The sequence below is a fragment of the Lissotriton helveticus genome, chromosome 8 (assembly GCF_964261635.1).
Source record: "Lissotriton helveticus chromosome 8, aLisHel1.1, whole genome shotgun sequence".
Lineage (NCBI taxonomy): Eukaryota > Metazoa > Chordata > Amphibia > Caudata > Salamandridae > Lissotriton > Lissotriton helveticus.
This window is the reverse complement of record NC_136069.1, coordinates 1,374,770,903-1,374,793,622: the sequence shown is the minus strand read 5'-3', so window position 1 is coordinate 1,374,793,622 and position 22,720 is coordinate 1,374,770,903.

The window sequence follows — 22,720 nt, the reverse complement described above, 5'->3', positions numbered from 1 at the left end:
ATGCCACCTCCCGTTTGATTGGTGCGGTCTTTACGGGTAATCTTGTAAGCATCTGGTATGGCTATGGCGATGTCGGGTGCTGATGATGTGTTCATCCATGTTTCTGTAAGGAAGGCGATGTCCGGTGACGCAGTGTCGAGTAGGTTCCAGAGTTCAATGGCGTGTCTGTGGACCGATCGGGTGTTGAGCAGGATGCACTTCAGGCGGTTAGAGTCGGGGCTGTGTATGGAGGAAGGGTGTTTGGTGAGTGTTCTGAAACAGTTGAACTTGCACGAGAGGCAAGCGAATGGGCCGTGAGTACGTCCTGGGGTGGCATTGTAGCATTGTGGTGCGCGTCCGGGGTTGAGGGCGTGGAGAGTTGCGGCATTATAAGTGAATCTAGTGGGTTGGGTGAGGCGGGGACCAGGGGAACAGGCGCTGGGCGCGGTCCAGGCGCGGACAGGCGTAGACGGGCTTACCTTTGGCGCACCTTCGGCGCGCAAGGGGCGCGATTGCTGCGCGAAAACGCTGCGCGTAGGTGCAATTGACATAAATATAGAAGTGAAGGGGGGCGGATCGTGGGAGGGGGAGCTGGGAGACGGGAGCGTAGGGGGAGGGACGGGCTGCAGGCACAACAAAATGGATGATACAACAACAGGGCAACAGGACGCTGTGGGCACAAGCAGGTAGCGATTGTGCTCAGGGGCAATGCGGGTAATGCGAGCTGGCGGTGGAACGCACGGGCACAAATTCAATGGAATAAAATGTTGAAGCAATGCGGAGCGTACACAGGTCAAATATGCAAAATAGGCAAAGCAATGCGGAACGTTCACAGAGTAACTATTCTAAGCACACAGAGCAATGCGGAGCGCTACGCAACAGAGCGGGTGCAAATTCAATTAAACTAAATTTAAACTATGGCAGTGGTGGGGGATCAGCGCTACGATACCAGTTGCAGCGCTATGGATTCAGGAGGAAGGGTGGAGCGACCGCTTCACACGGAGTCAGGCTGGTCACAGAGTTTCCTCTGCCGGGCCGTTCCTGGTGACTAGTGGGTGGGAGGGGGAGCTGGGAGGCGGGAGCCTAGGGGGAGGGACGGGCTGCAGGCACAACAAAATGGATGATACAACAACAGGGCAACAGGATGCTGTAGGCACAATCAGGTAGCGATTGTGCTCAGGGGCAATGCGGGTAATGCGAGCTGGCGGTGGAACACACAGGCACAATTTCAATGGAATAAAATGTTAAAGCAATGCGGAGCGTACACAGGTCAAATATGCAAAATAGGCAAAGCAATGCGGAGCGTTCACAGATTAACTATTCTAAGCACACAAAGCAATGCGGAGCGCTACGCAACAGAGCGGGTGCAAATTCGATTAAACTAAATTTAAACTATGGCAGTGGTGGGGGATCAGCGCTACGATACCAGTTGCAGCGCTATGGATTCAGGAGGAAGGGTGGAGCGACCGCTTCACACGGAGTCAGGCTGGTCACTATCAAGCCTGCGGACAAAGGCGGAGCCACTGTCCTGATGGATACTGAAATGTACCGGGCAGTGTGTCTTCGCCAGCTGAGCGACAGGGGATGTTATCGCCCTTTGAAGGAAGATCACACTCTTAGAGTGAGTGGTATCATTAAAGATTCAGTGGAGGAGGCTAAGACTGAAGGATGGATAACTAGTCAGGAATCCACTTATCTACAGACTATCCACCCTGTCATGCCTTATTTCTATATCCTCCCAAAAATACATAAAGTCCAGAGGCCACCACCAGGGAGACCGATAATATCGGGAATTGGCTCCTGTTTGGAACCTCTATCTACTTTTGTAGACTTTTTCTTGCGCCCGATTGTACAGAAAATGCCAACTTACTTATTGGATACAAAAGATGTACTGAGACTCTTGCCCACTGTGGATTTCAATCCTGATTTTGACATCCTAGTATCTCTAGACGTCGAATCGTTGTACACTTCTATACCTCAAGACGAAACGCTAGAGACTATGGCGGATATCCTAGATCACACACAATTGAACTCAATTACCCCAGTCAATTTCATCATGACCTTGGCCTATTTGGCAATGAAAGAGAATTTCTTTCAATTTGAGGAGACCTACTATTTACAGGTGTCTGGCACGAGCATGGGCAGTGGTTATGCGCCCAGCTTGGCAAATTTGTATGTACATAGGTTTGAAGAAAACCATGTCCTCACCGCTACCAACCCCTTCCATGAGTCGATAATATTCTGGAAACGATATATCGATGACATTCTTTTGGTTTGGAGAGGGGATGAGGAATCATTAAGAGCTTTTCATGCATGGCTTAACACACAAATCAACTATCTTAGATTCACTCTAGAAATGAGTAAATCCAGAATTTCTTTTCAGGATTTCTCTATTTTTGTGACTCCCACAGGTTTGGCCAGTGAACTTTTCCGCAAACCCATGGCATGCAATTCCCTATTGAGATTTGACAGTCAGCATCCACGAGCCCTTAGGGAAAATATTCCCTTCAGTCAGTTTTTGCATGTGAGGCGCAACTGTTCCTCTCTTGACTCGTATAAACATCATGCTGCTAATTTGACCAAGCAAATGAATGACAAAATGTATCCTCGTCAGTTGGTGAAAAGAGCCTGTAAGAGGGCTTCTAACAACCATAGAGAGGCTTTGCTTGAACCAAAAATTGTAAAGCCTCCTCTGGGGCGCATGACTTGTGTCAACACCTTTAGTACCTTGAGTAATGGGTTACAGAAATGTATCCGTAAGAATTGGCGATTCCTAAACACCAAAAAAGAACAAATTCCTCTACCTCTTTTTGCCTTTAAGAGAGGGCGCAATCTCCGTGATGTTCTGGTACACACCAGACCAAATATCAAACCCAGTATGACCAACACTCTCTGGGATTTACCTCCTGTTCAAGGGCACTTTCCGTGTGGCAACTGCTCTCTGTGTCCTCAAACTAAACAATCGAAAACTGTTGATATTGGCACACATAAACCTTGGATACAAACACACTTCTCTAATTGCAATAGTGATCATTTGGTGTATCTTATTGAATGCCCTTGTAAAGAACGCTATGTAGGCATGACGACCAGGAAGGTACGACAGCGGATGCTGGAACACAAGAGTACCTTCCGTTGTAAAAAATCTAACACCAAACTTACCAGGCATTTCCTGGAAAAGAATCACAAGGCAGAAGGATTTTATTGGACTGTTTTAGAAAAACCATCCATACCACCACATGTTAACGACAAGACTAAATTTCTCTTTCTCAAAGAACAGAGATGGGTATTTAAATTGAAAACTGACAAGCAGGGATTGAATGATGATATTCCCTGGACTATGCTATGAAAGCTATAAAAAACAATTATGCCAAGTTCTACCATCCACTGTCTCTCACTCATCTCATAATATAACTATTAGTCATTAGGAGGCACAGTTTTACAATGGCATAAAAAACCGATGATGAGGAGCAGTGTACGCCTAATAAAGTTTTCTTTAAAGTAAAGTTTTTTTTACGAACTTTGAACGCTTTTCGAACTACAGAAATGCGTCCAATGATGTCATTTTGTAGTCCTTGCACCCGATTGGACACTATGGATCTGACGTCACCGATCACATGTCCGGGATAGCGAGGCTCTAATGGCGGCCGTGGACGATCTCTCATCACCTCCCCCAGCCTCAGCACATTGACTGAGGTACCGACGGAGAGGTGAGTGAGTATTCCTATCCATTTTTGCTTTCCGCTGCTTTGGGATTAGACGCTCACGCCCTGATGCGTGACTCTTGGGCACTGACAGCTCTAAGATCGGTAACATTCTAAGTCCATTTTACCGAGTATACATTGTAGAAGCTAGCGCTTAGGGGCACTTTACGGACAATTGGGTGGTTCTGAATATCGGTTTGCAACCGAGATACCCATACCCCTCTACTTTGGTGCTTCTTAATCTAGCGTCGTGAGACACTATTCAGCCTATGTTAGGAATGTCAGACTATGATGTTTGGGATTAACCTATACCTTCTAACTCAGCGCTATAGTCAGCTATTGTGCATTGATATTCCTTCTCTTCCACACAATCAAATAGTACTTCAGGATCACTACCAAGGTACTCTGAAGGCAGCATTTTGGCTAGAATATTTGGTCAGATTTGTCTCTTTTTTCTGGCAAGTTTCCTTTGAGCAGGGCAATGTGTACAGAACGGCCGGTCTAGGCTTAATTGATAGTTTGATTCACGGACTGTTCCTGTATGTTTTTACTATTGGGCTGTGCGTCCCTTGACCTGAGTCTGAGACAGGTGAGGTGAAGTTCATACCTCACACAGGACAGGTGAGTGTATAATCATTTCAATGTATTTGGTTGAAACTACTGGGCATTGTAGAGGTTATAGGTTTATGTGGCACACTTACAGAGTTTCTTTATCCTTACAGGTATGAATAGCCATCCTTCCTGTATAGAGGTATTGTGACATATCACAAGTTATGGTACTGTGATAACTATATGTTTTTCTGTTTTTGTTTACTGTGTATATTTGTTTCACTTTTTTCAAATTGCACCTTTATGCAGTAGCTTTCATTTGAAGGTCCTGATGAAAGCCGGGGTCCTGCGACCCATAACGGCTGAAACTAGTAGACCAACTACATCCGGCAGATTTGTTACATGCCGACACATATTTTATTAAGATCAACAGCAGTCATTAATAAAGTTGTTTGGATTGCTGTTTAATCTTTTTTAACTTCACCTCACATAGATATTTTCTTTTGCACTGCATTTGATTGCTTCGGTCAGTATACCTTTTTGGATAATTAGGCTGTCAATCTTTCTTTTCCTTTCTTCATTGGTCTCTTACAACACCTATTTCACCGGTTTCTGGCGTGCTGCCAGTAGAACTGAGGTGACAGGGGTACCTTTGGAGTTCCAAATGATGACACTGGCCACCAAGGGCAGTTGATGGAAATCCTTATTTCCTTTTCCCCTCCTCAGGGTTTCTACTGTCATGGAGTCGTACTTGCGGTAGCTATGCCAGTGGTCACCATTTGTAATTTTGATGGGTGATCACAATTGCAACCTATTTCTCTAGCCTTTTGTAGCTTTTATATTGTTTTTGTCAGACTACCAGATTATTTGTATATTGTTATTGATTAGATTTGGGGATTGAATCGGTTGTAGTCTTTAAACTTTTCCCTTTGACCCTTACTCCTTTGAGGAGTGTTGTTTCTGAGTCAAATTGTTCTGCCTGGAAGAGACAGGAGAAAACTATCATGTTTTTGACAAAAGGCTGAAGATATGAGAAACTCAATATTCAGCATGTTCTCTTCTCATGGTCAACCGATTAGAGCAAGTGAGGTCTGTCACTCAGTGTAAGAAACCTTAGGATGTGCAAAATATTTGTCATTATTATGTTATCATATGGACCAAGGATGATACGTGCAACAAAAAAGACAGGTAGTGATGCTTTCCAAATTTCAAGAATGTACTGTACCTAATTTGTTGCATTTGGGTAACCGAATATCACGGAAAATCTATACATATCTGTTATCTCCAGGCTCAGGAGATGTGGATGAACACTGATGTTGGTTACACTTTGCCAGGCATATGTTTCTCTATGTAGAAGACTAGAAAGAAGTATAACATTTTAGGTAGAAATTGCGGAAAAACTTTGAAAAATCATGTTCCTCTCATTCTATTGGCCAGCTAATAAGAGGGAGGGAGATCTGACACACAGCAAAGCAAATCATACCATGTGTAGATATTAAACATATATGGTTGTGGTATCTTTTATGTGGCCTAGGGGCAGCCGCAATCTGTGCAGGTAACAGTGGTGGTGCCGGGTTAGGGGGGATTTCGAGGGACAATGCAGAGGGAAAATTAAATAAATAATTACGTTTAGCTCGGCATCGCCCATTGAAATCCCCCCTTACATGACCCCACCGTGGTTACCTGCACGGACCGCGGCTGCCTAGGGACTATACCTGCAAAAATATGACGGTAGCCTAAGCTGGCATTTAGCATTCATATGCTTTTTAAATTTCATGAAAATACTGCACACAGTTTATTGCCTAGAGGCACCCCAAAATTCACGAAAATGCCATACATATTAGGTGGTTGTATGCCATTACAATGCAGGCTTTTACCCCGCATGCCATTACAACGAGGGGATTACAACGAAAGTCGTTACAACGACTTTCGCTGGAGGGCGCTGGATAGTGGAATAGTTTAATTTTCTATTCCAACTCCAGCCCACGTTGACAGTAGGGAAGGTGTTGGATAGAAAATTAAACTATTCCCTATCCAATAGTGCCCTCCAGCAAAAGTAGTTGTAACGACTTTCGTTGTAATCCCCGCGTTGTAATGGCAGTGCGGGGTAATCCCCGCGTTGTCATGGCTGTTCCCCATATTAGGTATCTCTGGACCTCTTGCTCAGGAGACACTGCAAAACACTGAAGTGAGTCTACCCCTGTGGGTCATGTACCTCAAAAGCAGAGAAACACAAGAGAATTGCCATGTTTTGGAAAAAATTGCTGAGAATCTTTTGAAAATCATGTTCAGCACATTTACCCAGTCACCAAATTAAAATGAGGCAGTTCTGGCACCCTGATGAAAAAACCCTTATGCATTTCACGTTCAGATGCTTTACAATTTTCACAAAGGTATTGCACCAAGTGAATCACCTGTAGGCAGCCCATACTCACAGGAAACCTACATATATCAGGTAGAATAGATGTCATTACATTGCATGCGGTACAGCGCATGCGATTACAACACGGTAGTTACAATAACTGCATTGTTACAATGCGAACCATTACAACGCACAACGTTTCAATGACTTGCTGTAGGGGCGCGCTGGACTTAGTAATAGTATATTTTACTCTTCCAAATCCAGTGTGCGCAACAGTAGGTAATGTTTTGGACTAGTAAATTATACTATTCATTAGTTTAGGGTGCCCCCTACAGCAAGTCGTTGAAACGACTTGTGTTGTAATGGTTCACGTTGTAACAACACAGTTGTTGTAATGACGCCGTTGTAATCGCATGCGTTGTACCTCATGCGATGTAAGTGCTGTTTCCCATCAGGAATCCTCATGCTCAGGAAAAGAAGAGAAACCCCGCTATGGCTCAGGCCCTGTGAATCATGTGTTTGTGCATGATCGAGACAGGTGAAAATTACCATGTTTTGGAAAAAATAATTGAACATTTGATAAACATAATTTTCAGTTTGATTTTTAGCCACTTAATCAGAGCACGGAAGGTTTCACACCTAGTGAAAGAAACCTTATTATGTGTAAATGTAAAAAATATATGGTTGTGGTCTGTGTCCATACAGCTGATGAGAAATTTCTGCAAACAAATAAAAGGGGTTGCTTTCAGTAGCTTTTCAAATTTCTAAAATGCACTACAATCAGTTTATTCCCTGTGAGCACCCTTAACCTATAGAAAACTAATGCAAGCTTGGCATGCTCTCACTCAGAAGACTCAGGGGAATAAAGTTGGGATGTTAAGCTATTTCAGAGATATGTTTCTGCGTGGGAGAGGCTGAAAGGAACTACTATGGTTTGAACAAACATTTTCTAGAAATACGACACATTATGTAAATGCCATTTTTGATACCTTGCATTAGTCCAAATGGAACACATGGATGTATTTCCCAATAAAAATAACACAAAATTGTATGTGCATGGCGGGTGCGAGCATCCTTTTTGAGGGTGTCCCACCTCACTTAAGACTGCTCCTTTTTGTCTCTTTTGGTTTTCACTCATCCCAGTGCACATATCTACAATATCTATAACCTACTACATGTTTACCTTTATTTTTACCTTAATTTTTTCTCTATCTGTCTAATTTTATTGGATTGTGTCAGCTCCTCTGCTCACCCCATTAATGTCAGAGGCAAGCAGCTGGTTCAAGGACTTCCACTCCTGATAGTACCATGCAATCTTGACCCCCACATTAGAAGGTGGCAGCACTCATATATGAGATGCTGCCCCACTTACCCCTCATATTGGTGGCAGGAAGAAGGCCCGGGAAGGACTCAACCTAAGGAGATCATATTGCTCAGGGGGCAAGTGAGAAGCAGCATGAACAACTGCACAGGCATCAACTTCATCCATCAGTAGGTCATTCACTCTTGGGTCATTGTCATCAACAGAGAGCAGGACCTGCTCAACCTGCTAGGAAGTTGGTGATTACAGGTAAGTGATGTTTAACATTTTTTCATTTTAATCTTAAAGCAGGAGCTTGTTATTGACAAACAAAAAACTAATAACTCCCAAGGTGTGTGGCTCATTGTTCTCTTTTATCTGTCTGAGGATGGCCAGAAAAATAATACATCAGACTGTCCACACAAAATAGGTCAGGAGCATTGATGATATTAATTGACCAGTTCTATCAACCCATTGGAGTAAGCTTTCTGATGCAGAGCCAGTAGGGGGTGGAAAGAGGAGGCAGAGCGAGGATCTGATCAATGAGGTGTTCCACCTTGTATGTGGGGGAGTACCCTATTTGACCAACTCGCTATCTGTACCATATTGTCATAAACTGAACGTGCTACTTTACAGGTCACAAATGTCATTTTGTTCTAGTATTGCTTACAGATTCATTATTTTTAACGTACACACTATTTGGGTGCAATCATTTTGAATTCTCTGCAAGTTCCCAATCAGGCATTCCCAAAGGAAGATTATTACAATAGTCAATTCTTGATACAATATATGTAGAGACCACTTGAACATGCAGCTACTTTGGTAGAAAAGGAAGAATATTTTATGGTAGTTTTAAAAAATATAACTCTTGGAAGAGATCAAGTTAATTTGATCCTGGAAAGAAAGAAAAGAAACAAAAACTATGTATTCTCAATGATTTAATCTTATTTGAAGGGGAGGAAGACTCAGTCATCAAAGACTGTCAGAAGGAGGGTAAACAATTTCCTCAGTTGTTGCCTAATGAGAGGTATTCTCATTTGCTGGCATTCAACATAAGGAAATTAGATGCCATCCAGCTTTGTACTTTCACAAGACAAGTTGTCAATTTTGAACTGAGAACTCATAGCAGTGGATCCCAACAAAAAAAGATGGGTGTCATCTGCAGAGATGACTGCTTTGCACCTGAGAGATCTAATTAGTCCCACCAGCGGTTGTGGATAACCAGTAGCGGTCGGTGGTGGGAGTAGCTGCCGGGCGGTGACTTGGCGAGGGGGAGGGGCAGGGTGGGGGGTAGCAATCTATGGATTACGGAGGATTACAGGTAAGAAAACATATAAATAAATAAAACAAATTTTGTTGCGCGCACTGCATCCCCAAATGCGATGCAGTGCACGCGACATTTGTTTTTTTATTTATGTTTACTTACCTGTAATACTCCATAATCCATAGATTACTACCCCCCACCCTGCCCCTCCCCCTCCTCATGTCACCGCCTGGCAGCTACTCTCACCACCGACCGCTACTGCGGATAACCAGTGAACAACATGGGACTTGAAGAGGATCCCTGAGGGACTCATCAAATGACCGAAAATAACTATGATCAAAAGGTAGGTGGTGCAACAGTTTCAGAGCTATCACTGAAAAATGAGGGAAACACATCTATGGTTGTATCTTCTATTCCAGTCCAACCCGGTAGTATATTGTGATACACCATTTAGATTTCTGCCGAGAGGTCAAGCAAACTAATATCAAAAGATTCCATTAGGTCTAGGATCATTCTGACCGCCTCCACTGCAAGAATTAGTGCAGTTGCTGAGCTCCTGCACGAAAGGAAACTGATTTGCCTGGGCCAAGGCAGTTAAAGTATTTGAGGACACCTACCAATTATTTTGTAGCTGTCCATTCCATAAGCTTTCCCAGAATTGGAAGAGGAGTTATTAATCACAACATTTTACTACCTTTACCTAGATAGATTCTGTTTTTTCAAGAGTGAACTTATTGATCCCGTTTTCCAAACCAGTGGGGCTTCGCCAGATGACAGCGAACAGTTCACATTGTTCATCAAAATTGTGGCAAATGCTGTAGACTGAACAGATGCCACCTAAAGTTCCAGATTTCATTTGATGATCTTAAGGATCGAGGTGACTTCTTTTTGGCTGATGGGACAGAATTTCTCTCAATTTAGTGAAAGCATGTAATTTTTTGTTGGGTGAGATTTACAATGAAAAAAGTATTGCAGATTTTTTGTTTCACAACAAATTTTCTGAATTTTTGTGAAAAAACAAGCAAATTCATCACAGAATTTTTGCAGAGTTTTAAATCAGTTTTAAATTGCTCATTCGAAGAATAGGAAACTTCTGAAATGTACTTACAAATAAATATTGATTTAACTAAGTATATTTGTTTTTATTTTAGTTTTAATTTAATTTGAGTTTTTTTGTTCTATTCTATAGAGTAACGCCTAATCTTCTGAATAGGTATTCACCATCTACATTCTAATTGTCTTACTTTTAGATCTTGTTGTTTTAAAATATGTGAAAGCTATTTATTATGAGTAGTAAAGGCTTAAGTTTTAAAAGTGTAATAGGGGCCAAAATATCGAGGACATTGTTTTAGATGTTCATTAAAAAAGTGAAGTGCTTCTCAGACTTACTTAAATGCCGGAGTAGTTGCCAAAGCTGCAATCCTTTTTCTAAATTCTCAATGTATTTAGCTGAATTATATTTTTTCAAGAGTCGACTGTGACTATTGTTGAAACATGAGGAGAATTGATTCTTGCAACCTCTTGAATTTGAAATAGTATTGTGCTTTGATGCGGCCACAGTAAAAGCAATGGTTCTGAAACTTGTATCAGCATCTCTGATGTCCAGATACGGTCGAGAATAGGACCCATGATACTGATTGCTATCTGAACAGGTTAAGAAATGCCAAATGTACTCAGAGTTTTTAAAATGATTATTTATCTTGAATATGTTTGTGATAAATAACTAGAAAAGATCATTATACAACAGCAGAGACTGCACAAGAGAAGGACAGGACCTCACAAGTGTGGATCTCAATAGCTTTACAGCATTGTATTTCTCGGTAATTGCTTTAGCCAAGTTAGGGCTTGCACTAAGATGTAGCCAGATTTGTTGTTATAAAAATAAATCCCATAACTATTGGTGGAGAAGATCAAATATTTCACCTAGCTGCGGACAGTAGTTTTAGCAGAAGGTGTTGCAGGCGGGTACCTGGACCACACGCACACATATACACTCCTTAACACCGATGCATTCGCTCACACACACACCCACACACAATCACAACCCTCACTCCAAAATATTGATACATACACACACACACGGACGCACACATGCCTGCACCAAACATTAAGAAACACATTGCCCTAACCTGGTGCAGCTCTCTGGAGGTAAGCCTCAGAGGTCCCAGGAGGCCTGATACTGCTGCCTCCTCTCATTAAGCTGACTTTAGCTCAGCTAATGAGAGGAAGCATTGGTTGCCAATCCTGAGAGGAGGCAGCAGTCCCTACCTTGTTACAGAGTGGAATGGGGTCAGTGAGACTTGTTGACCCCATGCCACTCTGTGACAAGGTGTCAGTGATAGAAACTTGGCCAAGGGAACTTCAGGGTTAAAAAGTGAAGCACTCAGTTCTGAGGCTATCAATGACACTCCCCCTCACCATGAGGGGTGGGGCCTTGAGGTGCTTTGTCTGGCTGAAGATGCCACACCTGGCCCGGCCCAGTTCAGCTCAGGTAGCCAAGAGCCTGCGCATTTTAGCCCATATCTAGCGCTTGCTTGCCTGACCTGAACAAGACCATAGCTCAGCCTGACAGACACTCTTCTTGTTGGGGTCAACATTGGGGGGTGTGGCCTCCCTGTCCATAAGGACCGGCCGCGACTGATTTCACAGCTTTGGACTAGCAAAATGCGCATATTGTGCTGCTTTTAAAGTTCGCCGAGAGGAACGATCACTAGTCACGAAAGTGGTGCAGAAGCTAGAATTATACTTATGCAATATTCTTCATATATTGGCCGCCCATCAAATTGCAGGGTCCATCGTGTATCTCACAGGACCGAGCAATCATATTGTAGGTTTGGATGGTTTTCACTGCAAAATACCTGCAACAGCTGATATCTATACATTTCAAACCATAATTTCTCTAAAAAGACTGAACAGAATTATATTGAATCACAAAAAGCACATAAGTATATGGAGTGTGGAGTCTAAAACTGTGTACACACTTTATGAGTACCGAGAATTAGTAAACTTACTTCAATGTGTAAGTGTACCTTTGAGAATCAGCCCTTTGAGTGTAAACTCACTACACAAGTGTAAGCTACATTTTTCTACTCCCAGAGTAATGTAATTGGCTTACTCGTGTGTGGGTGGTTGTTGTCCCTCCCTAAGCACCTTCCTGATTCTCTCTAAACCCCTTTTACTCCTCCCTAACCCCATCCCCTTTAGTAGTAAGTCTGCCTTTTCCACCACCCTGAGTCCCTCCACCATTTACTGCTGAAATCTATACTTATATGTGCAAAGACTCTGCATTGGGTTGGAGAAATCCGCACATATAAGTATAGGCACAACTTACACTTTGTAGTACATTTTGTAGTAATACAAAATGTTCTACAAAGTGCAGTTTATTAATCAGGTTATTTGAGTGAGAAGGCTCCTTTCCATGGCAGCGACATCTTTATCATCTCCATCCTATTGTATCTGTCTGGGTTCTTCTCTCCTACCAGTGGCTATCTTTTTTAGGTACTGCACCCACAAGATTGAATATTGATTTTTCATATTGGTCAATTAGCCCTTGGTATCATATTTTCCACATGGGCTCTCAAGACTCATTGCTCTGCAGCAAAGAGTGCTGTCTGCAATGTGGTCCTCATTCAACATAAGTTTAAAGAAGCCATAGACTGGGAAGAATAGCATCCGTACTTAGCCAAAGCCAGACTGTTTTGTGGTGGACCTAGGTGCTGGCATTTGCTTTTGTACAGTGTGGGTGTTGACTATGGTAGTGGTACTCATTTTTGACGTGTAGAAAAGATTAAAGCAGGAGGAGTTGGGGGTAGTGCAGGAACAGGTAGAATGGAAGTGATATGCCATTATTCTGTGCCACTCTCAACATTGACAATCTCTGGTCATCTTTTTCACTGGCAATTATGCTTTCCAAGTCCTTATTTTTCACTTGTCTCGGTTATTGGGACTCAGGGAGCCACTTGGTCACTTTCATCTGAAGGGGGCTCGTAAAAGATGGAGAAGTCACCTTTCTTTTATTTGGCAGAGATGGTGTAGACAATGTGACTGATGAATGGGTAGTCACAACATCCTAGTATGCAGCAAACTTAACTACTTCCTCCCAATTCCTATCTTGCGAAGATCAGGTACTTTCTGAGAAGATTCAGTTTACAAGGAGAATTCAATTTCTGATTCACTGCCCTCAGCCATGACTGCAGTCATTGGAAGGCTAAGAGACATATGCTTTGTTTTTGGTGGGAGCAGTATTGTTGCTGTTCCAGGGTTGATCGTACTCCCAATGTCTCCCTGCTCAAAAAAGGGTGCATCAGGTCTGCAGCGCACATAGAAAAGGAATATTCTAGCAGGATTGTTTTTGTGTCAGTTCCTGCACAAAAACAATCCACTCTTGCATCCCATAAGTCATTCCAATCTGCCATTGCCACACATCCATTATATGATTTTTGGAAAACTTGTAATCCTGATATTTGTGAATTTATGTTTTCTCTAATGTACATCACACTAGATCCAGAATATTTTATATTTTGGTTACTAAACCCCTTTTCCACTCTATTCAGTCCTCAGAATTTGGCTCAGTTTTTATCTTAGATCATGCCACGCTGGCCGTTGAAAATCAAATAATTTTCTTTTATCGGACAATAACTTTATTACGTAAGCAAATGCTTTTATTTATGAATTCTTTGAATTCAATCAACCTAGTGACATCCATTCAAAACAACTGGGATGCTTACGAGGTCTTTTTCAAACCTTCCCTATAGCTTATTCAGCTAAAAAGAAAACAAAATGCACAGTACAATACTTTATTATAGCATTATAACATAATTATTTTACTTCCAAATATTCATCAGTCCTGCATGAACTAATGAAAGCCAATTTTAAAGCAGGCCGTTGGAAATTCAATAATTTTAATTTATCTGACAATAACTTTATTACAGAAGCGAATGCTTTCATTAATTAATTCATTAAATTCAATCAAGCTTGTGAGAGATCCATTCAAAATAACTGGGATGCTTTCAGGCCTCTTCTCGAGCCTTCACTATATCTTATTCAGCTAAAAAGAAAAAACAAATGCCCTGTACAATACGTTATTATAGAAAATTAAAGCATTAGACCATAATTAGTTCACTTCTAGTTAAAGCCAAATCTGACCTCAATAAACTCTTTACTATTGATGCTTGTAATATCCTCCATAAAGTTAAATCAAAATATCATGGACGTCAAAATAATGCAGGCAAACTATTGGCTAATTGTTATACCTGCTGCTCACCCAGTGTGACTGGTGGTGGAATGTTGATGTGTGAGGATGTTGTGGAATGTTGGTGGGTGAGAGAGTCAGTTGGAGGATGGGCTGAGCAGCTGAAGGCTGCTCCTGCCCCTGGTGGAGCTCTAGATGATAACATCCATCTAAATAAACCAACCTAAAATCTAAATGGACCAGGCGTCTTTTATTCAGAACAGATTGGTGACAATTCAAGTGAAACCTACGTGTGTGAACTGGAAGAAATTTAAAGAAAAGACTGCGGTTAACAAGTGTGGAAAGACTTAGGAACACAGAAGAGGAAAAAGTAAAGATTCTACTGTAATGTAAGGAGAAAAGAAGTCTTGAATCGAGAAACACATCCTGCCCTGCAGCCCTATCAGTGACCTCACCATCGGTTGGCCTCATCCAGGGCATGTTTCTCTCAATCTCCTTGTATCTTTTTTTTTGGCAACATGATACTTTGGCAAGCGATCAGCCGTGAGGATTTTGTGTTAATGTCAACTCCTGTCTAGAATGAAGGGGCAGTGTGAGGGGCAAGCTTGTGTCATCTACTGGAGGTTTCTTTTGGAGGACTGGCTTGTGCAGTAACTCTGGAGTGGGAATTGTACATCTTGGCGATTTCCTTGATCAACCCTTGCTGGACTCTGTGTTACATTGGCAAGAATGTAGGAAATTAGCTCTGATTATGAGCTATGTCTTATTATTCTCTCACGTATTATGTAAAACAAGCCCATCTCTGCACAATGGTACGACATTAGAGTGACTGTTACCGGCATGTGGCATTTGAATGGGCCACAAAGCATCTTCCTACCTTGAGCTTGAGCTGAGGTAGTTTTCCTGACTCGGTTCCTGGATGTTCCGGCTTCCTCCTCAGTGCGGAAAAGATTTATTGAGTGGTTAATTGGGGAAAACTGTGATATTTCATAGAGAACCTCATCATCTTCTTAAGCATCTGGTGAGGTGTATGGCATTCCAGTTTTTTCGGATTTGCTGTTATAATTTGCTCATATGTACTGCCCATGATTGTGCCCGTCGACAGTTTGGAAAATGTTGGATTTCGTAGCACATCTACACATGCTCTGATGATGCGACGCAGAGTGCTTCGCATCAATATCGTACTTCTCCGCTGCGTTGGGTAGCCTTTGTATTGGCGTTGGACTGCTATGAGAACTGGTAACCGCAAAGCACCTTAAGGTAGTTGCGAGGGACTTCGAGTGAGGAGTCGATCACCAGAGGTAAACACCCATTTCCTCAATGTTGTTCTAATATCTAATGTTCAATGCCTTACTACTTGCTGTGTCCTGCATTGAGTGAATGCTTTATGCTTAACTGATGGTTTTGCAGTTTTGCTATGATTCTTCCGGGCTTGTTTCGCAGAGAGCTTTGTATGCTGCTTTTCTTCTGACCTGTTGGGACGTTGCGCTTTGTTATATCCATATACTTATGCAGTGCTTGTGTACTAGTTTGTGCACCTTGTTTGTTCACTGTAGGGATGTTGTTGGGTGAATTGATGGTTGTGAGCGATCACCTTTGTGAATGGGAATTATGGGTCCTGTGCCTTTAGATTCATTGTTGTTATGGTTATATATTCGTTTTGTGTCTTGTTCCACTCTTCCTACAGAGAATGGGTGAAGGGCAGAGAGTAAGCCAAATGAATGAAATGTTCTTCCACTCTTCCTAGGGTGTAAGAGTGAGGGGCACGATTAAGCCAACTCATGAGTGGTTCAAGGGTTGATGTGTACTTTATTCCACCCTTACTACAGGTTTGGGTGAAGGGCAGGGTAGATGTCAAATTACTAGTGTTGCAGCGTGGAGTTTTTTCCCCACCCTGCCTATGGGGTAAGGGTGAGTGGCACAGTGAAGACACAGTTCGTGCTATTGCAGTTTCCACCCTTACTACGGTTTTGGGTGAAGGGCAGGGTAGATGCCAGATGACTGGTGTTTGGAGTGTGGAATTATTTTCCACCCTGCCTATGGGGTAGGGGTGAAGGGCAGAGAGGAAGCCAAATTTTGAAGTTTGAGTAAAGCCATATTACGTGTTACTACGGATTTCCTTCATATCCAAAGTTTATCTCTCACAGTTCATAACCGTAGATTCTTCTTTGGTTCCTTTAACAATTGTCTCCAAAATATGTTGTACATGAAAGTAATCTGGTAGTCCACATAGATTATGTAAGATGATTTATTAAGTAAGAGGTTGAGAAGAGCCTCAACAGGAGCAGCCTTTCTGCTGCTCAGCCTATCCTCCAACTGACTCTCTCAATCACCAACATTCCACAGCATCCTCACACACCAACATTCCACCACCACTGTCTACTTACTACTTTATACTTTATTATTTGATTAGTAAAAATCATTACAATAATGGGTGTGCATCAATAAAAAAATGTATATCGAACAATTGCTAATATATTTACACATAGGGTAGTAAACAAGCGTTAACTAAACTCCTGTGTCATTGCTTATGTTATTTCCTTATGCTTTTTTAAAATCCGCCTTAATGCAGCCATTTAATACATTAATACAACAATAAATAACCACAGTCACACTGGCTGACCAGCAGATATAACACTAATTATTGAAGAATTTGGTCTGTACATAAGAACATTGGACCTATTCGGAATGAATTGAAAAACAGCATTGCATCTTCAGATGTCGATATTTCTAACACTTTCCTAGAATGCTATGAATCATTATATTCAGGTGACACCGCCCCTTCAGAACACGACATGCATACTTTTTTATGGCATTCCCAAACCTCCTACTCTTCCTGACAAATTTCAATCATTAGAAGCTGATATAACTCTTCAGGAGATCATAGATGCCATTAAATCCCTAAAAAGAGCAAAGACCCCTGGCCCAGATGGATTTCTGCTGAGTTATCTTCATCTTTTTCCTCTATTTTTGCCTGCAAATTACTTGAACTTCTTAATTCTTTTCTTTGCATTTAAAAGCCACTGGATCCTTTTTATAAGCATTAATTGTTATTATACCTACACCTGACACAGATCATACACTTCATAAACTATCGCCCTATTTCATTAATTAATTATGATTGCAAAATATTTGCTAAATCTCTAAGCAAATAGAGATTTGCTAAATCTCTAGCATCCCGCCTTCAGAACATTGTTCCCCTACTTGTCAAATATGACCAATCTGGCCTTGTTAAGGGTAGATTTGCTACTGACCATGCTAGAATGTTCTCTAATATTCTTGAATTGGTAAGAAATATCATTCACCTCTTGCGGTGCTATGTCTTGATGTCGAAAAGGCTTTTGACTGCATCAATTGGCAATTTATGTTCACTACTTTTCATTGGTTTCGCCCTACATTTATTTCCTTTATAAAACTACTTTACTCTGACCCTTGTGCTAGTGTTTTTGTTAACTAACGTTTTTCCCCTTATTTTCATTTACTTATATGTACTAGACAAGGTTGTCACCTCTCTCCCTTACTTTTTATTGCTTGTTTAGAACCTTTTCCCTAAGGTATTCATTGTAGCATGCTTAATATAGGTTTTAAACATAATTTCCTACAAAGATTAGGCTGATGATAATGTAATATACAGATCTAATCCTATCTGCTCTTTCAACTTTTTTTTAATAAGAAATCAAATTATACTCTAATATTTCTGGTTTATAAATTAAACTTTTCTAAGACTGAAATTCTACCATTGAGCTCCTCCTATTATCAATATATGTTTGCGGATACTCATTTTACCTGGTGCCCTTCAAAAATCAAATACCTTGTTATTTGGTTTTCTTCCACTATTTAGAACACTATCAATTATACTTGTATTGCATACAAAGTAAAATTCCAGAAATTACTTTCATCATGGTCCCCCTCCATCTTTCATGGTGGGGTAGATTAGATACCATCAAGATCATAATTGTACCATTGTCATTTATATATTGTCTATGCTATGTTTCAAATACCTTTGTCCTATTTCTCTTTCTTAGATTAATGCTATCTGTACTAAATTTCTCTCGAATAATAAGCATGCATGCATTGCTTTGTCTAAACTTAAATGTTAGAAGAATGAAGGTGGTGTCCCCTTACCTGATTTTGTATTGTACCCATAATCCTTTTTAATTTGATAATGTTATGCTCTAACAACTGACTTTCAAGATTCTCCCACACCACGATGAATTGTATTTGAATGTTCTTCACAAAAGACCAATTGCACTTTTATTTCTCCAAATCTTATACTAAAATATTCTCACCATCTTTTATATACAATGTTTTTTGCATGTTTTGATTTTTATCAATGTGTCCTTGCCTCACGTGTTTGGTACAACACATTTATCAAATTTTGACACAAATCATTCTATTATAAATATTGGAAGGAAAAAAGGTATTATGCACAATATAATTCTGACATTTCTTTTTCTTATTTACACACACAATTCTACCTACCAAGGTCTTCTGCTCTTCAATCCTTTCTATCCATTAATGATTTCCCTCATGCCACTTTATCACTCTCACCATTACATAACATTCCCAAAGACTCTATACCCACAGCTGATTATTTATATAACATGTTATTACCCCCTACCAAGACCCAAAGCGTTTATTGAATTACTTCGGGAAGCTGACCTTTCAATCTCAGTCCGTATTCACATTTTGGATAAAATATAGTGAAAATAATTAAAACGTCTGAAGCTGCATGAATTACCCAATCTCTATTTTTTGTTTATAATAAAGCTGTTTTTACCCCGAATGAATTCTGAATTTCTTACAACTTCTTCTCCACTATGCTGGTCTTGTTCTACATCTACAGGTACTTTAATTCATTTAAGATTTTTCAATGCAATATTCAACTATCAATTAGAGATATTGCAATTTGTCATTTTCATTGATTTATACAATGTTCAAAAGTAGCAGAGAGGTGTCCTCTGTTGGTAGGACGGGATAATAGTGACATATGGTACAGGCTCCAAAGGGGATGAATGTGTACGTTTTGACCCGACTTATTGCGTAGATGGTATTTTAATCCTCCGCTTGCGGGTCTTCCTCAGGACAATGGAAGAGTGGGAGGCAATCTACTGTAGGTGCCTGAAGTATGAATGGCCTGATCACAGCTCCCGGGGGTGGGTAGTACGCATTACATTTGTGGTGATTGTAGTATAATCAAATGAATGCGTATCCAAAACCCTATCACAAAAACCAGCAAAATTACTGTGTTATTAACGGAATTGAATCTTTAAGCAGGGAGAAACCAATCACTCTTTTTGATCTGAAAAAGGTTGCTTCTATCGGCCCGGGGGATTCTAGTCTTTACTCTTCACACAATGTCTTGTGCATGTACCATATGTTACTATTATCCCATCCAACCAACAGATGATCCCTCTCTGCTACTTTTGAATATTGTTTAAATCAATGAAAATGCAACTGATGGACAGGCCACAACTGACTGGTGCTGATGTTACTTACACCCAGTTCAGATTATAATAATTGTAATTACGTCCTTGTGAACTTTTCTCACTCTTTGACCTTTTTACTTTCATCTTTTCCACACACGAGCACTACTCCTTCACTTCACTTTCCTTGGCGCAACTATATAACTTGGTAATATGTTTACCTTAAAAAACGGCCCTGTGAATAAAACAGATTCTTTCTTCAAGAATCAGCTGGTGCCTTATCCTTTCTTTAGGTGCATACTTGAAAGTCTTACATATATTAACTACCATGTGCTGAACTTATGTAGACAGAAAATTATATTTGAATCATAAATGTTTTTGACTTGATGCGTGATAAAGGAGTCTAGGACCACCTGTTTTCTATACTGTATCAACATGGTGGCATTTTATTTGTGATGAACATAGCATATCCACTGTTTCATCATTGTCAGTGAAACAGAAAATTAAATCTGAACTGTCTTGGCTACCTTTTGCGCAAAAGAAGCAATTGATGGATGGAATGCTGGACAATGCAAACATTCACCCCCAATCACAAGGATCTGGGTTTAATCCATCATTCTTTTTCTCACCACACCACCCCATTTTGGACACAGCCATATGCAAATCAGTTTTGACCTTGTTCCTTATGGGAACAGTCCAGCCCGAGCTGCCAAGCCAGGTCCTCCCTGGACCGGAAACAAGCATCCTGGGACCGGTTTTAGGATATCACCCTTCATCAGCCAGGATAGCTTGAATCCAGTAGTGTAGTGAGCACGGGACCCACGTCTGGGCATACCCTTCCCACTTAGGGTGACATATGCAAAAGAAACAATTGATGGACGGAATGCTGGTCAATGCAAACATTCACCCCCAGTCACAAGGATCTGGGATTAATCCATCATTCTTTTGCTCACCACACCATCCCAGTTTGGACCCAGCCATATGCAAATCAGCTTTGGTCCTGTTCCTTATGGGAACAGTCCAACCCGAACTGCCAAGCCAGGTCCTCCCTGGACCAGAAATAAGCATTCTGGGACCGGTTTCAGGGGTCCACCCTTCATCAGCCAGGCTAGCTTGAATCTAGTGGTGTAGTGAGCACAGGACCCACGTCTGGGCATACCCTTCCCACTTAGGGCAACATATGCTAACCTTTCTTCACAGTTACCTTCAATATTTTTTTATCGCCTTTTCTCCTTTCCATATCCTTTTTTTCTTTATCTATCTTTTCCTGTCTCTCTTCATCTTTTTCTCTTTTCCCTCTCTCTTTCCCTATTATTTTCTCCACTTTTCTCTCATTCTTTTCTTTCCTTTTTTTATATAAATATATATCTGATTTGTGTTTCTTGGATTCTAAAACCGTTTTTTATATTCTTAGTATTCCTGTTTTTATATACTTTAAATATAATTGTATGTATTTTTTTTCTTTGTGTATTACTATTGTTGATCTTATTCTTTTGAATCTTCAATAAAAAAATAAAAAACACAAAAAATGAAAGTATTAGAATCCAAAGGAAAGTATAGGACATCCACACCCTTGACATGGGACTCAAAAAGTCTACTATTTTGCCAGTTAGATGGCATTGTCAATGTATAGTTATAATGTTATAATGTACTACAAATATCTATAGTACTTAGCCTTGTAAAATGAAAAAAGCAGTGACAACTTTTTCAAAACAGCAGGCTTAAAGGTTCACAGGAACACAGATTCACTAATGCTGTGCTGCATTGCGTGAGAAGGAGAGAGCAGGAGAGAGCCATATTTACAGAAATATGTCTCTCTCTTCACTTCTTCCTTGCCGCTGTGCACCACACACACACATCTTTGCACTATAGTGCAAGGGTGTCTGCATGAGTCTAGCTTAGGTTTTGTACTGAAAGGGTACCCTTCCAGTACAAAATATTATGCTTAGACTAACTTTAAAATGTGCTCACTTTGTATGTTTACTGCATAGTGCAGCACACATGCAAAGTTGGAAAAGAAAGGAGAAATAAAGCATTTCACTGTGATAGCACCTATTTGAAATGTGTGCTATTTTTTGCTGCAAAACCCTGTCTACTTTTTAAGTGAATAGGGTTTTGAGACAAAGACCTTGGGGGTGGGAACGACCATGCACCCTCCATGGAACACTCCCTAGGCCTGAAGTAATGCAAAGCAGTGCCACTACTCTGCTGCCTGTGGCCTGCTGTGTACTTCAGAGGACTACCTAGCTCCAAGAAGATTGTCCGGCTGCTTGAGAACTGCTTTTCTGCTTGAACCCAGGGTTTCCTGAGTGACTCCTGATCAGAGTGGTAGGGACAGAAAAAGCTCCAATCATCTTGAACCTGCACCTGTCCCAGTCTGAGTGAGTGCTGACCCTCCATGTGGTGCCCCTACAGTTCTGGATCCTTAAAAGTGGTGTTGAAGGTGCCCAGAAGCCCGCATTCAAAACTAACAACATAACATTTTTTTCCAAAAGGTACTTTGAGAAGCGAGAGGACAGGGGAACTACCTGCTTGCCGATCTGCCCAAGATGAATCACTGGCCATCCTGACATCTGCATTTTTCTCCTCAACAGAAAATCCTGTTCAGTGGCTCCTCGCAGAAGGGGTATCCTGCTTTGTGGCGCCCTCATCAGCTACAACCTGCAGATTCATACCTTCACAGCTTCATACCGCTGGAGATTTTTGACTTCCAGATAGTAGACTATGGGTCTAGCTACAACTTTGGTGGTCCGACTGCTGGACCACCAAAGCCACATACGACGCAAGGCCACAATGCTGGTGGTCTTAAGAACACTGCCTTATGACTGGACCACTGGGCTGGCGGTGTGCCGGCAACTGTCTGGCGCTTTCTGCATTCGTTGGCTCACTGAGTGAAACTGAAGTCAATGTAGCAATCCAGCAGTGACAGTGAAGGCTTAGGGTCGCCC